General features: G+C 37.8%; 1 protein-coding gene across 2 annotated transcripts in view; it reads right to left on the bottom strand.

Moving 5' to 3' along the window:
- pals2a (protein associated with LIN7 2, MAGUK p55 family member a) overlaps window positions 1–4,353 on the bottom strand; it is a 35,625-nt gene extending 31,272 nt beyond the window's left edge. For both annotated transcript variants that reach the window (XM_073846654.1, XM_073846656.1), the window contains exon 1: window positions 4,234–4,353. The gene's annotated coding sequence lies outside the window, so the exon portion shown is untranslated. The remainder of the gene's footprint in view (window positions 1–4,233) is intronic.
- Between the last annotated feature and the right edge of the window lie 13,513 nt (window positions 4,354–17,866).

The raw sequence follows: 17,866 nt of genomic DNA, 5'->3' as shown, positions 1-17,866 counted from the left end.
TCTTCTTCTTTGTCCAGATGAGCATTTGCAAAGGCCAAGCGGGCTTTTGTGTGCCTTATCTGGAGAAGTGGTGTCCTCCTTGGTCTGCGTCCGTGGAACCCAGTGGTGTGCAGTGTCCGTTGGACTGTCTGCCTTGAGATGTTGCCACCAGCAGAGTCCAGATTCATCAGGATGCCCTTGGTGGTGATCCTTAGATTCTTTTTTACCTCTCTCACTATCCTCCTGGCCAGCACAGGTGTCACTTTTGGCTTCCGACCACGTCCTCTGAGATTTTTCACAGTGCGGAACGTCTTGTATTTTTTAATAATACTTTGCACTGTAGCCACTGGAACTTCAAAACATTTAGATATGGCCCTTTCCTGACTTGTGAGCAGCCACAATGCGTAGCCACAGGTCCTCTGTGAGCTCCTTAGTCTTAACCATGACTGTCCACAAACCAACAGCAGAGAGCTTGTTTTCACCTGTTGAGTTTATTAAAACAGCTGTTCCCAATGAATCAGGGTAATTAGGATGCTTTAGAACAGCTTGGACTATTTGGAATGGTATAGAACTTTGGATTTTCCCATAGACTGTGACAGTTTGCAAAGGGTATGAATAATTTTGGACATGCCACTTTTTGTTCAAATGTAAATAAAAGCCGAGAAATATTTTTTTTTCCACAATGATGCCTCTTGTACGTCATCTTATTATCTTTTGGGAAAAGCCTGTGTCATTTCTGGTTAAAAAAAAAAAACTTGCTGGTTGAATAAAAGTAACTTTAAGTAAGAATTTGCCAGGGGTATGAATAATTTCAGGCTTGACTGTATATATTTCAATCAAATAAATTCAACGTTGGTGAGCATGATAAGACACTTCTTTCAAAAACATAAAAAAAAATCCCAAACATCCCATGAATGGTAGTGTACACCTTTAGCCCGCTGAACAAAATGTGCTAAATCATGTCTTGGCACATCCAAAACAACGCATATCCATTCCAAGACTCGTTAAGGAAGTAGAACAATGACTGGTTAAGGAAGTAGAACAATACTACGACTGTGGTGGCAGGTGAATACAACATATTAAGAATAAGCGTGGAAGTTTAATCTGATTGGGAGTCATTAAGAGATCAAGACAGCGGCCTTCCTGTCTTACTTCACAGGGGGCATTCTGTATGAAGCCACAACAATCCCCCCAAAAAATATATATAAATGTTCCAATCACTCCATCTAACACCATTATTAACTGGAAAAAGGTTTTTAGCAACCTAATTTTAAAACCCATCACTGTCGTACAACAGTATACTGGTAATTTAAAGTGAGCAGAGTAATCACATGCTGCTGACTCGATCTGTCTTGTGTGATGTTCTATGAATCATTGTACATGATGTACGCTTGCACTGTATACTGTAGAATAGCATTTTCACACTAATAGCTTGAGGCCAAAAGGCTGGGGAGAATGTAACTAGGCCAAGGTGTTTCAAAGTGGAGGAGCGTGTAAAAGCAGTTTACATTTAACACAAAGTAAAACAGAAACAAACAACAATAAATAAATAAAGTGAAATGTTTGCTTAAATTATTATGATTTTAAACTAACTGTATACACTGCCAGGCATTAACTAACAGAATGACCCTTCTGACAGAGCAATCACCTAAAACCAAAGCTACAGTTTTCAGTAATGACAAAAAAATATATATATAATAATAATATATATATATATATTAAAAAAAAAAACTGTAAAATAAATCAATAAATTCTGTGATGTCAAAGCTAAAATTTCAGCAGCCATCTCTAGTCATCAGTGTCACATGATCCTTCAGAAATTATTTTAATATTCTGATTTGGTGCTTCAGAATTTCTTCATATTATTATAATCACCATTACAGCTCAAAACCTGCGCTGCTTAATATTTTTTTTGAAAAGCATAAGACTTTTTTTCTTTGTAAAAGTCTTTACCGATGCATAGTGATCAATTTAATGCATCACTGCTCAACACAATTAACAATAATTAATAATAGTATTAATTGCTAAAAAAAAAAAAAAAAAATAACACTGACTGCACCCAAACTTAAATTAATAAATAAACCCATACATGTCTACTCAACCCCGGTCCCCTGCTCGAATTTTTGATTTTGTTAATATTTTTTCTGAAGGAAGACAGACATGTATAGTGATAAAAGTCAAAATATTAAATGTCATGGATGAGTATTTACTGAGTTATCCAGAATTTTGTAAAGGGACGTCAAAATGAGAATTTTCACATGAGATTCACAGCCAAATTACAGGGGGCTAAAACTAACTTAAGATGGAAGCATGATAAAAAAAATTTCTACACATAAATTGGTAGTTTTATTAGTAAAATCTGTTGACTTTTGCCATCTTTGTTGCACTATATGTCAACAGTGACCATTCAAAAATGGGAAAACAGCTTTTTTAGAATTTGTTCTTCAAAGTTTGCATGCCTGTAACCCAAGAAATATTAAAAATACCTTAATGCCTTTTTAGATATTGGGTCTCAACAGACTTTCATTTTGTCATCTTCATTTTTAAGGCCAGGTGTAGTTCAGTTCCAGAGATATTGGAATTTCAATATGGCTCCAACAGTAAATTGTTAAAGGGATAGTTCATCCAAAAATGAAAATTCTGTTATTAATTACTGTCCCTCATGTCATTCCAAACCCGTAAGACTTTTGTTCGTCTTAAGAACACAAATTAAGACATTTTTGATGAAATCCAAGAGCAAACAACGTAAACAAGGTGCAACGAAAGCCTCAGCAGCACCATGCACATACGTTGTTTACATGCAGATCAAAGCATGCGCATGTGCCCTGGTACTCTCCAAAATGGCGCTAGGGTGACATGGAGAAGAAAAACCCAAAAACTGGGATCGCAAAAACCCACCCTCCTTAGTTACTGTTACCATGTACGACAAACAATGCCACTCTCACGCTACACATCATGTAATAAATGATCACAGCCAAGGAAAGAAGGGTCTTATCTAGCGAAACAATCGGTTAATTTCTAAAAAAAAAAAAAAAAAAAAAGTACAAATTTATATACTTTTTAACCTCAAATGCTCATATTTTCTAGCTTGGTGTGTACTCTGTTTCGAGATTAAAAGTATATAAATGGTAAATGTTTTTAGAAAATAACAGATCGTTTCGCTAGAAGACCCTTCTTCCTCAGCTGGGATCATTTAGAGCGCTTTGAAGCTGCATTTTGGAAGTTCAAACTCGGGGGCACCATAGATGTCCATTATATGGAGAGAAATCCTGAAATGTTTTCCTCAAAAAACAATTTCTTTACGACTGAAGAAAGAAAGACATGAACATCTTGGATGACAAGGGGGTAAGTACGTTTTCTGTAATTTTTTTGTTCTGAAAGTGAACTACTCCTTTAAAATGTCACGATTAAAAACATAACTACAAGGTTTCCTTGAAGGTGGAAAATAAATGTAATTATCATGAGTCAGGCATTGAACAAATCAGAGCCGTGCATGATTCAATGTTTTTCCCTTTTCATTTGCTACTAAACTATGGTTAACGTTACTAGATTAGGGCTAGACGTGTCTGTTTGAGATTTAGACATGTACATAAATGGCCACGCTTAAGACGTCAGATGCAAATGTATTTTTGTCAAATTCAATATGCACTTGTACTATGTGTTGTAAATGAGTTATAACGCCACAAAGGCCAGTGACCGTCTGAAATCGGGGTTGCTCTCATTGTTACAGGCAACTCGCTCGCTCATTCTACCTACAGATGACAGCCTGGCAGTGGCACATCTTATTCAGATACTGCTCCAATTCATATAACCTACGTACCGTACGTAACATTACGCATTAGATTTTTATGATGGCAACAAGCACACGTGCGGCCCATTCAACTTAAAGGAAACGTACAACGCGTGGGACGCGCGGAGCACATTGCTCGCGTTGTGCTAGTAGAGCTTTTACAAACCTCCCTCGTTTTCTCCTACGTTATAAAGTTAACATTAAACGTTCGTTTAGTTCGTTTTCGCAGTTCTTTCATTCATAGGCTGCATTACCTGCAGCAGTTAGCTTTAACAGTGTAGCCGAGGAGCGCTAGCAGCAATCAGCTGTTTATTATTAGACGGCTAACTGGATTTAGCTGGTTAGCGCTCCAATCAAAAGTGTCCCCAGTGTGAGACAGCTGTATAGACAGCCACGTGTAGAGCCATGCTCACACAAACACCCGCACCTACAATCTTAAAACATTCACGGTCCTCAAGACTTACCTCACTGACCCCCCTGGGTGGACCTGTGTCCCGGTGAGAAATTTAAAGCTCCATGAATTTCCCAGGCAGACAGAACAAGACACTTATCCTCTCTAGTGCTCTATATGTCAGTCAAGACGCTCAGACCCGCCCCTTTCGGTGACGCCCGTGTGGAATAACCAATCGGATGAACGGGATGCAAAAGGACACGCCCACTAACCGTAGGCTGTTCCGTAGGATTACTATTTAATAGCATGTGCGACTCATATGTGAAATATGTGAGACGATTATGTATTTTCTCCTCCCATTTACTCAGGGTGTGTATGACCAGGCAACAGTGTTAGTATGATCATAAATTTTATGACGTACATTTTTAAATAATTAAAAATTTATAATTCCCTTTATAAAGAATCTATTAGGGAACTAGGAGTTTAGACAGTAACCATTCATCATTAAATATTCTGCTCATTAAAATAAAATTGCACTTTAAGCTATCTATGGTATAATCTCTGACACTGGAATTTTTAGGTATATTATCAGTCCATGTGGTGACCCCTAATTTAATTTTATTGTCCAGAAGAGGGCAACATTAACACATTTAAAACGTTTATTTGCAGCGTGCACATCAAAAAAATTTGTATATCGTGAAAAACGTATTTCAAAAGCTGAAGCTTTCATATATTCTATATTCATTACATGTAAAGTAAAACATTTCAAACGTTTTTATTATTTTAATTTTGAAGATTAGCGCTTGCAATATTTTTACAATTTAAAATAACTTTTTTCTATTTGAATATATTTTAAAACGAAGAAAAATGAAACAAAAGCACGCACATCAGTCTCAAATAGGTGCTCGACTAAAAAGCAACAAGTAAAAAATAAAGTGTAAAGTCGGCAACACCAAAGCTCCAAAAAATATCAAAAATATTTATTTTTAAAACAACTTTCGCATAGCGTATGTGACGTTTCGATCACGCAGGCTCTTCATCAGATGAGACATACGCTATGCGAAAGTTGTTTTAAAAATAAATATTTTTGATATTTTTTGGAGCTTTGGTGTTGCCGACTTTACACTTTATTTTTTAATATATTTTAAAATGTAATGTATTCCTGTAATTTCAAAGCTGAATTTTTAGCATCATTACTCCAGTCACATGATTCCTCAGAAATCATTCCAATATTCTGATTTGCTGCTCAAAAAACATTTATTATAGTTGTTATGTTGAAAACAACTAAGTATATTTTTTTCAGGTTTCTTTGATGAACAGAAAGTTCAGAAGAACAGCCTTTATCTGAAATAAAAATCTTTTGTAACATTATAAATGTCTTTATTAATTTGAGTAATGATGCTGAAAATTAAGCTTTGATCACAGAAATAAAATACATTTTACAAAATATATATACACAGAAAACAGTTCTTTTAAATGGTTAAAATATAAAAAAAATTAGCTGTTTTTGCTGTACTTTGGATCAAACAAATGCAGGCTTTGTGAGCAGAAGAAACTTCTTAAAAGACATTAAAAAATTTACTGTTCAAAAACTTTTGACTGGTCGAATATCTATATTATATTATACTTTAGAAACTTAAAATTTCTTTTAAGGTCTGAAAGGTATCCAAACCTAAGAATATGTACATGATTTATAAATGTTTTCAGTTTATTATGAGGTTAAAATGTCTGTGATTTAATTAATATACAACCACTAATATTAATGCTTCAATGATTTTATTTCACAAACACTGTATAATGAATAATACACAACATAATGATCAAAGCATATGAAAACAGTATCAGAGCAAAGATTTAAAGCTCCACACTGCCACTCTTTGGTCACTGCCAACATCACTTCCATTACCAAATGGACATTTCCTTTAATCTGTGAAAACACAATCATATGAATAAGAGACAGGAAATTATATAAAACTTAAAAATAACTAAGTTTAGACAATGTTTTTTTTTTTTTTGTAAAACAAAACAACGATGGCTGAGATAATACATAAAGATCATAATCAGTCTCCAGTTAAATAAAATGTTGTAGGTTTAACCTGAACTTGTCATTTTCAGTGTCTTCTTCATCATATGTTGTCTCACTGCTTTGTGCTGTCTCTCTCAACAGCAGACTCAAGAACGCAGGCTCTGGACTGCTTCTTTTCCCATACCTGAAAGAGGTTTAGATCAATAAATGCATCAGTTCAAAGTTAACTTATTCCAAAGTTACTCAAAAATGAAAAATGATTACTGTAAAAAAAAATGGAAGGCCTATTTCTTTGTAAACTTAATTTCAGCTGGTCGTCTAAATGCTTTTTATTTATTTACACTTTTTTTATATCTTACCTCTGTCGTGTGATGAGCTTCATATACCGTCGTAGTGCAGAGTAGTATTTGGTCATGTCCTCTTCAGGAATGACAACGTCTGGTGTGTGTGGATATGCAGTTGTGATCGTCACTATCCACATCACAGCAATGACTATGAACACCAGCTGATGAGAGTGCATCTACAAAATAAATAAATACATAAAAATGCAGCCTAGTTTTGAACAATGACTTTCTTTGAATTCAAGACAAGACCAGAGCTTGCCGTCTTTTAAAAAATATATATATATATATTCATATAATATAATTATATACATTTTTATACATAAATATTATACAAAAATAGCAATTAATTACATATTTTCAGGGTGTGATTTGTAAAAAAAAAAAAAAATTCCCCCTCTCTCCGTAGGCAGAGGTTGACCCAAATCCAGTAGGCTATAGCCAAAGTAACCAAGTGTAATCTGTTAACAAAGCACATTATAAACCCTTCTTTTAAGTACCAGATAATGAGTGCCGTGTCATGTCATGAAATGTTTTTAATATGACGGAAACTGTGCCTAACATGATAATTTAATAAAAACATCGTAAGTTAGGCCTATTAATTGTAATTATTTAATTTCCACTGTTATTCAAACAGCGAAAAATGATAGCCTATTGAAAAAGCGAGCAAAAAACAGCATCAAAACACTGCAAAAAAAGCTTTTCTTACTTTTACTGCTTTACTGTTTAAAATAACTGTTTTCTATTTGAATATATTTTAAAAAGTAATTTATTCCTGTTATCAAAGCTAAATTTTTCAACATCATTACTCCAGTCTTCAGTGTCACATGACCCTTATAGAAATCATTCTAATATGCTGATTTGCTGTTTAAGAATTTATAGAAATTAATCTTTTAATTAATACTTTTAAAACAAAGATGCTTTCAATTGACCAAAAGTGGTGTTTAAGACAAAGCCATTTATAATGTTACAAAAGCTTTCTATTTCAGACAAATGCTGTTCTTCGGAACTTTCTATTCATCAAAGAAAACTGAAAAATGTAATACTATGTATACTCTATGTAATACTTGATTTGAATGATTCCTGAATGATAGTTACTGGAATACTGATGCTAAAAATGCAGCTTTGATACATGAGTAATTATCATTTAGAATATATTCAAATAGAAAAGTTATTTTAAATATTCAAAATGTATTGTTTTTGCTATACTTAGACCAAATAAATGCAGTCTTGGTGAGCAGAAAGACTTTAAAAAACATTAAAAATCTTTCTGTCTAAAACGTTTGACTGGTAGTGTATACAATAGTGTAGAATACAATTTTACACGAGACATTAAAAAAATGACTTAAAAGGTGTTTAAAACCATAGCCTACAAAATCATTGCTAGGCTTTTGGCTGAAAGGTCACGACTGTATCTCATACTTCTGAATGGAAATTTTACTTCCATATTAAAACTGACGACCAACCTACGATTAAAACAACACAAAAAGGTTATTTTTCTCACCTTTCTTTGATGACAGACTCTTTCGTGTGAGGGTTTGATTGACAGCGCAGCTCTCTGGGAACTCTGACGGACTAAAGGCGATTGCTTGTGTTTTTTATATAGCAGCTCTGGAGCACTTCTCTTTGAGTACAGTGCTTAACACGACAAGAAGGCGTGTCATCATTGTTACACAATGTCTAACAGATGTATAGACTACTCTAAGACAATATCCAACTATACGAGTTTGCCAGAAAAAAAAAAAAAAATCAACAAACAAGTACAGGTAGGCTATCGGCGCATCATATTCACTTCACGCATCAATTCAAAGGTGCTTAAAGGAGTAGTTCAATTTCAGAACAAAAATTTAAAGATAATGTAGGCTCACCCCCTTGTCATCCAAGATGTTAACGTCTTTCATTCTTCAGTCGTAAGAAAATTATGTTTTTTAAGGAAAACATTTTAGGATTTCTCTGGACTTCTATGGTGCCCCAGAGTTTGAACTTCCAAAATGCAGCTTCAAATGGCTTTAAACGATCACAGGCGAGAAAAAAAAAGGTCTTATTTAGCAATCGGTTATTTCGGTTATTAAGACCCTTCGTCCTCGGCTGGGATCATTCAGAGCCCTTAGAAGTTGCATTTAAACTGCATTTTGGAAGTTCAAACTCGGGGGCACCATAGAAGTCCATTATATGGAGAGAAATCCTGAAATGTTTTCCTCAGAAAACAGAATTTGATTACGACTGGAAAAATAAAGACATGAACATCTTGGATGACAAAGGAGTGAGTACATTATCTGTAAATTTTTGTTCTGAAAGTGAACTACTCCTTTAACCAAGTACTACCTTAAAGGAACACTCCACTTTTTTGGAAATAGGCTCATTCTCCAACTCCCCCCGAATTAATAAGTTGATTTTTACCATTTTGAAATCCATTCAGCCGTTCTCCTGTTCTGGCGATATCACTTTTAGCGTAGCTTAGCATAGATCATTGAATCCTATTAGACCAATAGCATCGCGTTCAAAAATGATCAACGAGTTTCCATATTTGTCCTATTTAAAACTTGACTCTTCTGCAGTTATATATATGTAGTGGGTTGTGTATTTTTGCATGACATCACGGAAGAATGTGTGTTGCGTAACTTCCGTTCTAATCAGTTAAACTGTGTATGGCGCGATACTGGGCATCTCGCACATGGTTGTTTGGCCTTGTACAGTTGGATTTAGGAAACATTGTGGAGGTAATTGAATATCTTGTTTTAAGGTTTTATAAAAGTGAAATTCATTGAAATGTACTTTGAAGTGTATGTTTTAATGTAAACGTAGGTGTATTTAAATGTGTAATTGTGTTTTGGCAGATTTATTTGGGAGTCGATCATATTAAGACCACTGTTTTTTCCCAGTACTGAATGTTTGTTTGGTTTAGTTTATTTTTCATTTGATTTGGCCATTGAATGTGAATATTGTGTATGTTATTTGTTTTGAGTTTTTTTTTTTTGTATACATGTGTGTGTATATATGTATATTTGGCTAATGTAAAGGGGATTTATATTTGCTGAGATAGCACCCAAGCTATCATTCATTGTGGTGTGCTGTGGTGATAACACTGTGGTTGATTTGCTTGATGGTGGTATATTGTATTACACATGTGGATGTTATGCATTTCTATGGTTGTAGTGGCGATAGCTGAGATGGTTATTTTCAGCATAAGACTTGTAGTCTAAGTAAATCAATCTGATCCCCTTATTGTTGCCATCTTGGTATTGTATGTTCCTGGTTTTGTATTTTGTTATTGTAATCTAGTTGAATTGTGTGTGTCTTTATATATATATTAATGTTTTTTTTTTCTTTATTTTATATAAAGAATGGATGGAGATAAATAAAGAAACCATGTACTGCACCAGTGCCTATACATTCATTTAATTGAATATCCTGAGCGGATCCAGTGTCTCTAAGTATTTGTGGGTTGGTATTTTGCTGTCCCCGTAACATTTGGCGCAGTCGGCAGGACAGAAATATTAAGGCCGTGTTTGTATGGTGCATGTTTTCTTTTTTTTTTTTTTTTTCTTGTTTGTTGTGTACTGGGAAGAACAGTGGTTGAAGTCCTAGATCATCGTCAAGGGTTCTGAGCATCGGCCGGGAGCAGCAGTTTTTTTTTTCTCTTGTTTTTTTGAGTGATTGAGAGATATTTGAATTATTATTATTATTATTATTATTATTATTGTTATTATTTACTTATTATTTTTTTCTCTCTCATTTTGTGTTTTTGTCTGGTTGTGTTTGCCTGTTTTTTTTTTTTTCTTTATTTCAGTATGGCAGAAGAAATGGCGGCACAACTGCAGACATTAACTGAGTTGGTACAACAACTGCAGTCAGAAAATGCCAGACTTAGAGAAGAAAGCACTCAAAGAGTGGTAACTGCCCCTACTAATGATTTGTTGGAGGGTTCTTCCTCTGTTCCGATTTCTTTGACTAACTCTCTTCCAATTCCTGTGTCTATGCCATCTCTTCCTGTGGTAACAGAGCGATATGTTTATGTTCCAAGGGAAAGGAAGTGTCCACGTTTTTCGGGCAAGGCTTCCCAGGATTCTTTGAAAGTAGAAGATTGGATGGAGGAGGTGCGTGGCTCTTTGACTTTACGCCATATGTCAGATGCTGAACAAGTTTTTTTTGTTTTTGATTTATTGGAAGGTGAGGCAAAGGCGGAAATTAAGTTTAGGACCCCTATAGAAAGAAATACTTCAGAAAAGATTTTTTCCATCCTTCGTGAGACCTATGGTTGTTCTAAATCTTATATAGGACTACAGACTCAGTTCTTTCAACGAAAACAGATGGAGGGAGAATCGTTGCGAGAATATTCTCATGCCCTTATGTCCCTTATTGAAGCAGTCCAGCGAAGGGACCCACAATGTTTTGCTAATCCTGATTCTGTTCTTAGGGACCAGTTTATTGAACACGTTAGAGATAACATGTTGAGACGAGAGTTAAAGCGACGGGTAGGTATGGACCCCACTGTCTCCTTCTTAGATATTCGTATGGAAGCCATCCAGTGGGTAGAGGAAGGAGAACGTGTTGTGAGCCAAAGGCCTCGTGCTTATTCGTATAGTGCTCAGGGTATGGTTGGGGAGATTCAAACAAATGTAGCGGCAGTACAGTCAGTTGATGAGTTGAAAGAACTGAAGGAGTGTCTTCGTAAACAGCAAGTACAATTAGACAATATTATGAGACATCTTGAACCCCCAGCGTTCCATAAGAAGTATGATGGTCGTGCACGTGGCTCCAAGTTTCCTTATCAGCCAGATGGTAAACCTATATGTATTCGTTGCAATAAACCAGGTCATATTGCTAGGTTTTGCAATGTAGATTTGAGGTCATTCCACGAGGCTGTCCACTGCTACAATTAGATCTACAGTTGGTCAATCGGAAAACTTGAACCCTCCGATGCTGGTGCCTAGGCATCGGAAGGGGAGTTTTTGGGTTTAAAAGGATACGGTAGTACCAAGCTTATAGGGAAATGTCCTACAGTGGAAATGATAGTTGGGGGGGTACCGGTGGCTTGTTTGCTAGATACCGGCTCAATGGTGACCACTATTACTGAACAATTTTTTTTTTTAACATCTTCAGCCGGCTTTGGGACGGAGTTGCAGTCTTGTAGCTGGCTAAAGTTGAAGGCGGCTAATGGTCTTGCTATCCCGTATTTGGGTTATTTGGAGGTAAATGTCCAAGTATTGGGTAGATTACTCCCTAGGATGGGGATCTTAGTAGTGAAGAATCCAGAGGGAGTACAGGGTCAGGGGCAACATGGCCAGATTCCCGGCTTGTTAGGAATGAATGTGATCAATCAGTGTTATCAAGAATTATTTATACAGCATGGTGATTCTTTGTTTCAAGTTCCAGATGTACAAGCTTTGGAAAAAGAATGGAAGAAGGCACTTGCAGAATGCAGACAACTTGACCGTGTCCTTGACACAGGGTTGATTGGCCGTGTTCGGGTTCGTCCTGGACCTGCTGCTCTGGTCCCAGCTGGCACGTTAAAGTTTGTTTCTGCTATTTGTCACACTGGTTTAGGCTCTACATTTTCCTCAGGTTTGTTAGAGCCCTTACCTTTGGAGAATTGCCACTTACCGTGTGATTTGATTATATCTTCTGCCTTTCTTCCAGTTACTCAGGGAAGGTTGGAGGTACCTGTTGTGAATAAAGGGACTCATGATCGGTGGATTAGGCCTAAGGTAGTTCTTGGAGAATTTCACTTAGTATCATTACAGCCAACAACACAGGTACAGTTTGATGCTCAGAGATCTACTGGAGAACAGGTAGCCATAGTTCAAGCGGTGGCAGTAGAAGAACTCCCTTCGGTAGATTTCTCACAGTTAGTTTGGCCGAATTTGTCTTCGCAGGAAGAATCGGAAGCCCGCAATCTCTTGAAGAGGTATAGTGATGTCTTTAGTCGTGGGGAAGGTGATTTAGGCTGTACCACTTTGGTTGAGCATACAATACCTTTACTGGACGAGACTCCAGTGCGACAGCGTTATCGTAGGTTACCTCCTTCTCAGTACGATCAAGTAAAGCGGCATATTCAAGAGCTGGTAGATCAAGGGGTTGTAAAGCAAAGTTGCAGTCCATATGCTTCCCCAATTGTTGTTGTGCAAAAAAGGATGGTTCAATTAGGCTGTGTGTTGACTATCGACAGCTAAATTTAAGAACTCGTAAGGATGCTTTTCCTCTCCCACGGATTGAGGAGTCCTTGGATGCTTTGGCCGGGGCTAGGTTGTTTAGCACTTTAGATCTGGCTAGTGGATACAACCAGGTTCCTGTAGCCAGGCAAGATCAGGAGAAGACTGCATTTTGCACTCCCTTTGGGCTCTTTGAGTTTACAAGGATGCCCTTTGGGTTGTGCAATGCGTCAACTACCTTTCAGCGCCTTATGGAAAGGATATTTGGCGACCAACGATTTCATGCTTTGCTTTTATATCTTGATGATATCGTTGTCTTTTCAACTACTTTTCAGCAGCATTTGGAGAGGTTAGAAATGGTGTTGGGACGTCTCCGGCAATATCACTTGAAATTGAAGCTACAAAAGTGTCATTTGTTTCAGACTGAGGTAAAATATCTGGGGCACATTATTTCAGCAGAGGGGGTAGCTACGGACCCGGAAAAGGTTAGTGTTGTGGCCCAGTGGCAAAGGCCTAGTAATGTGACGGAATTGCGTTCCTTTTTAGGTTTCGCTTCATATTATCTTCGATTTGTTGAAGGGTTTGCTTTGGTTGCTGCACCTTTGCATAAGCTGGTGGGAGCTTTGCAAGGTGGTAAAAAGCCGGTTCGTAGGGCTTTAGGCTCTTTCGAACAACATTGGACTGATAATTGTGAAAAAGCTTTTGTGACTCTTAAAGAGAAGTTGGTGCATACCCCTGTTTTGGGATATGCAGATTTTGCAAAACCTTTCATTTTGGAAATCGATGCGAGTCACCGTGGTCTCGGAGCAGTTTTGTCTCAAGATCAGGGGGGACAGATTCGGCCTATTGCATTTGCAAGTAGAGGTTTGCGCCCTCCTGAAACTAACATGTCAAACTATAGCTCGATGAAATTGGAGCTTTTGGCTTTAAAATGGTCAGTAACTGAGAAGTTCAGGGAATATTTAATGGGTAATAAGTTTGTTGTATATACTGATAATAACCCTTTGAGTTATTTGCAAACAGCGAAATTGGCAGCAATAGAACAGCGCTGGGCTTCTCAGCTGGCTCTTTTTGATTTTGAGCTTCGGTACCGACCGGGGGCAGCTAATCGTAATGCGGACGCATTGTCGCCTCTTCCCGCACCTATTGAGAGTAGTCAGGTGATTAGTGGTGCTGGGACTGTAGTTCCAACTGAGGTGATTGTGAGCCAGCAAGTGTTGAAGTCAAATTTTCATACTGTTGAAGTTCTAGCTGTAAATGCTGTACCAATGCGAGAGAAAGGCGATCTCTCTGTCCTGCAGGCGTCTGATCCAGTGATTGGAAATTTTTTGAGACACTGGAGGGGGGGAACACCGCCCTCAAAGGGAGAAATAGCCCAGGGACCTGAAGGTCTTAGGGAGTTAGTTAGGCAGTGGTCTCGGATTAGGGAGGATAAGGGAGTATTGTATCAAAAGGTTCAGCTTCCACCTGTAGGAGAGGTTGTCTTACAGTTATTACTTCCCATGGTGTTAAGGGCTGAGGTGTTTAGGAATGTGCATGACAATCATGGCCATCAGGGTGTTGAGCGAACCACAACCCTGCTAAGGGAAAGATGTTATTGGCCAGGAATGTGGAAGGATGTTAAAAAGTGGTGTAGTGAATGTGAGAGGTGTGTATTGGCTAAGGCCACACAGCCTAAATTTCGCACCTATATGGGAAGTCTTAGTGCATCAAGGCCGCTGGAAATCATTGCTATTGATTTCACTCTTATGGAACGAGCTAGTAACGGTCAGGAGAATGTTTTGGTGGTAACAGATGTGTTTTCTAAATTCACACAAGCCTTTGCCACCACAGATCAGAGAGCAAAGACTGTGGCTCATATACTTGTGGAAAAGTGGTTTTGTGTGTATGGTGTACCCAAGCGTATACATTCCGAGCAGGGCCGTAGCTTTGAGAGTGAGTTGCTCAAACATCTTTGTGAGATCTACGGAATTCAGAAGAGTCGTACCACCCCATATCATCCTGAGGGAAATGGGCAGTGCGAACGTTTTAATCGAACGTTGCACGATTTGCTGAGAACTTTGCCCCCAGATAAGAAAAGAAAGTGGCCACAGTTCCTTTCGCAACTCTTATTTGCGTATAACATAACTGTTCATCAGTCAACACAGCACTCCCCTTATGATCTTATGTTTGGTCAGAAGCCACAGTTGCCCATTGATTTTCTTTTGGGTGTGGCTGGGGAGGAGCTGGTAGAAGGTAGTGTAGGTGACTGGATTCTTCAACATAAAGAGCACTTGTCTGTGGTCTATGATAGCGCCCGGAGGTATTTAGAGGAAAGGGCTCCATACCAGAGAATACCACCGAATGATGTATCCATCCTTGCTCCAGGCACATTAGTTTATTGTAGGAGTCATCCTTTAGGGCGAAATAAGATCCAAGATGCATGGGCCCCTAGTGTGTTTGAAGTTGTGGAATGTAAGGACGGCCTCGGTAATGTGTATGAGGTGCGCCGCCAAGATGGTGTGGGTCCTACTAAGTGCCTCCATAGATCTGAGTTAAAGCCAGTCCCTACTTCATGTCATTCGGACCTCAGGGGCTGAGGGAGGAGTAGAGAGTAATGAAGTAGTAGAGGAGGAGACTGAGGAGGAGGAAAGTGATGGATTGGTTGCGGAAGTTACAGTTTCCCATCCGAGGGCTTTGAATCCGATGAGTACAGGACAAACGGAAAGGGGAATGCAGTTATGTTCCGACCATGGTCCTGGAGATCAGGTTGATGGTGTTGGGGGCATTGGGGAACAACATTCTGCTACATCAACGGAAAGTTTGGTTTCATTAGGAGATACAGGGAGTGGTGGTTCATCAACTGTAAGCAGTAGTGGACAAGGTAGAGAGGATGGGATACCTCTCCTAATTAGACGTAGTACACGTCCTACGGCTGGACGTCACCCGAATCCATTTTGGCTACCCCAGGGGTTAAGTCGTAGTGAGGCAGTAGTGAATTCTCAGGTTACTGTATTTAGACCATGGCAGTAAGAGTACTAAGGAGGTATTCACCGGGACGGTGAATTTTTAAAGTAGGGGTGTGTGTAGTGGGTTGTGTATTTTTGCATGACATCACGGAAGAATGTGTGTTGCGTAACTTCCGTTCTAATCAGTTAAACTGTGTATGGCGCGATACTGGGCATCTCGCACATGGTTGTTTGGCGTTGTACTGGTGTGAGTGTGGAGAGCAGCGGCACATAGAGTACATGGTGTGTTCTCTCCCGTGTCTGCGGTGTTGCTGATACTACTTGGGTAGGTCGCTGATTTATTATGCGTAACAAATAGAATATGGTATGTTTTTGAGTGTGTATGTTTTGTTTTTGTTATAGTAAAAACATCCAGCATTTCGGTCATTTGATTTGGAGCAGTACATCTCTTATCGTGGCTTTTTCCTGTGTATGTGGCTGACAATACCCGGGTAGGTTGCTTAAATTTGTTAAATGCAATGAGCAGAACATGGGTTGTTTTAGAACGAATGTTTTGTTTTTATCGTAGTAACAGACCTAATACCATGGTTGTTGATTTAGAGCTTTACGCCTCGTACTCTGGTTTCCCCTCGTTCATGTAGTTGATGACATCAGGGTAGGTTGGTCGATTTTTATTCAACGCCATAAACGGTGGTGTGTTTGTTTGTAACAATGTGTTTTGTGTATTCTATTGTAGTAATAAATTACGCAGCATGGTTGCTTAACGGGACATGATGTATTCAGTTGGATTTAGGAAACATTGTGGAGGTAATTGAATATCTTGTTTTAAGGTTTTATAAAAGTGTAATTCATTGAAATGTACTTTGAAGTGTATGTTTTAATGTAAACGTAGGTGTATTTAAATGTGTAATTGTGTTTTGGCAGATTTATTTGGGAGTCGATCATATTAAGACCACTGTTTTTTCCCAGTACTGAATGTTTGTTTGGTTTAGTTTATTTTTCATTTGATTTGGCCATTGTATGTGAATATTGTGTATGTTATTTGTTTTGAGTTTTTTTTGTATACATGTGTGTGTATATATGTATATTCGGCTAATGTAAAGGGGATTTATATTTGCTGAGATAGCACCCAAGCTATCATTCATTGTGGTGTGCTGTGGTGATCACTGTGGTTGATTTGCTTGATGGTGGTATATTGTATTACACATGTGGATGTTATGCATTTCTATGGTTGTAGTGGCGATAGCTGAGATGGTTATTTTCAGCATAAGACTTGTAGTCTAAGTAAATCAATCTGATCCCCTTATTGTTGCCATCTTGGTATTGTATGTTCCTGGTTTTGTATTTTGTTATTGTAATCTAGTTGAATTGTGTGTGTCTTTATATATATTATATTATTGTTTTTTTTCCCTTTATTTTATATAAAGAATGGATGGAGATAAATACCGTGTCTCACTGACGAGCCGCACACATTCACACTGATAATGAACATTGATTTGCGCAGCTCGTCGGTAAACAACGGCTGTGTGTAGTATATACGGCTCAACGTGAAATCACGCACCTGATGGCATTTACCGCTGATTACAGAACCGGCTTTACTGACAAAACGAGCAAGCATGATCGGCCGATTCGTATCGGTGCATCCCTATATATATATATATATATATATATATATATATATATATGCTATTGGTCTAATAGGATTCAATGATCTATGCTAAGCTAAGCTAAAAGTGATATCGCCAGAACAGGAGAACGGCTGAATGGATTTCAAAACGGTAAAACTCAACTTATTAACTCGGGGGGAGTTGGAGAATGAGCCTATTTCCAAAAAAAAGTGGAGTGTTCCTTTAAATGGATTGTTCACCCCCCCCCCCCCAAATTAAAAATTGTCATTACTTATGTCGTTCCAAACCTGTTATGACTTACTTTCTGCAAAACAGCAAAGATTTCTCAAAATATCTTATGCTCTACAGAACGTTTCAGGTTTAAGAGTTTGAAACGACACAAGAGTCAATAATGAGTTTTCATTTTTCCAATGAAATACTTATGTAACTATAGCTAAATACTCATATTTAAGGGATTTTAGCATAGCTTGTTAGCAAAATGTTATTCTTAGTAAATTCACGTCACCAATCTCTTTTAGGCAGAAACTGTTAAAAGTCCTTTTAAATATTAAATAGTGCTATATTGTAGTAAATGACCTTGGGTCAACCAGACTCTTAACCCGCCGGATAAC

This window comes from Garra rufa, chromosome 9, assembly GCF_049309525.1.
Source record: "Garra rufa chromosome 9, GarRuf1.0, whole genome shotgun sequence".
NCBI lineage: Eukaryota > Metazoa > Chordata > Actinopteri > Cypriniformes > Cyprinidae > Garra > Garra rufa.
The sequence above is the reverse complement of the archived record's forward strand: the minus strand, read 5'-3'. Positions and strand labels throughout refer to the sequence as shown.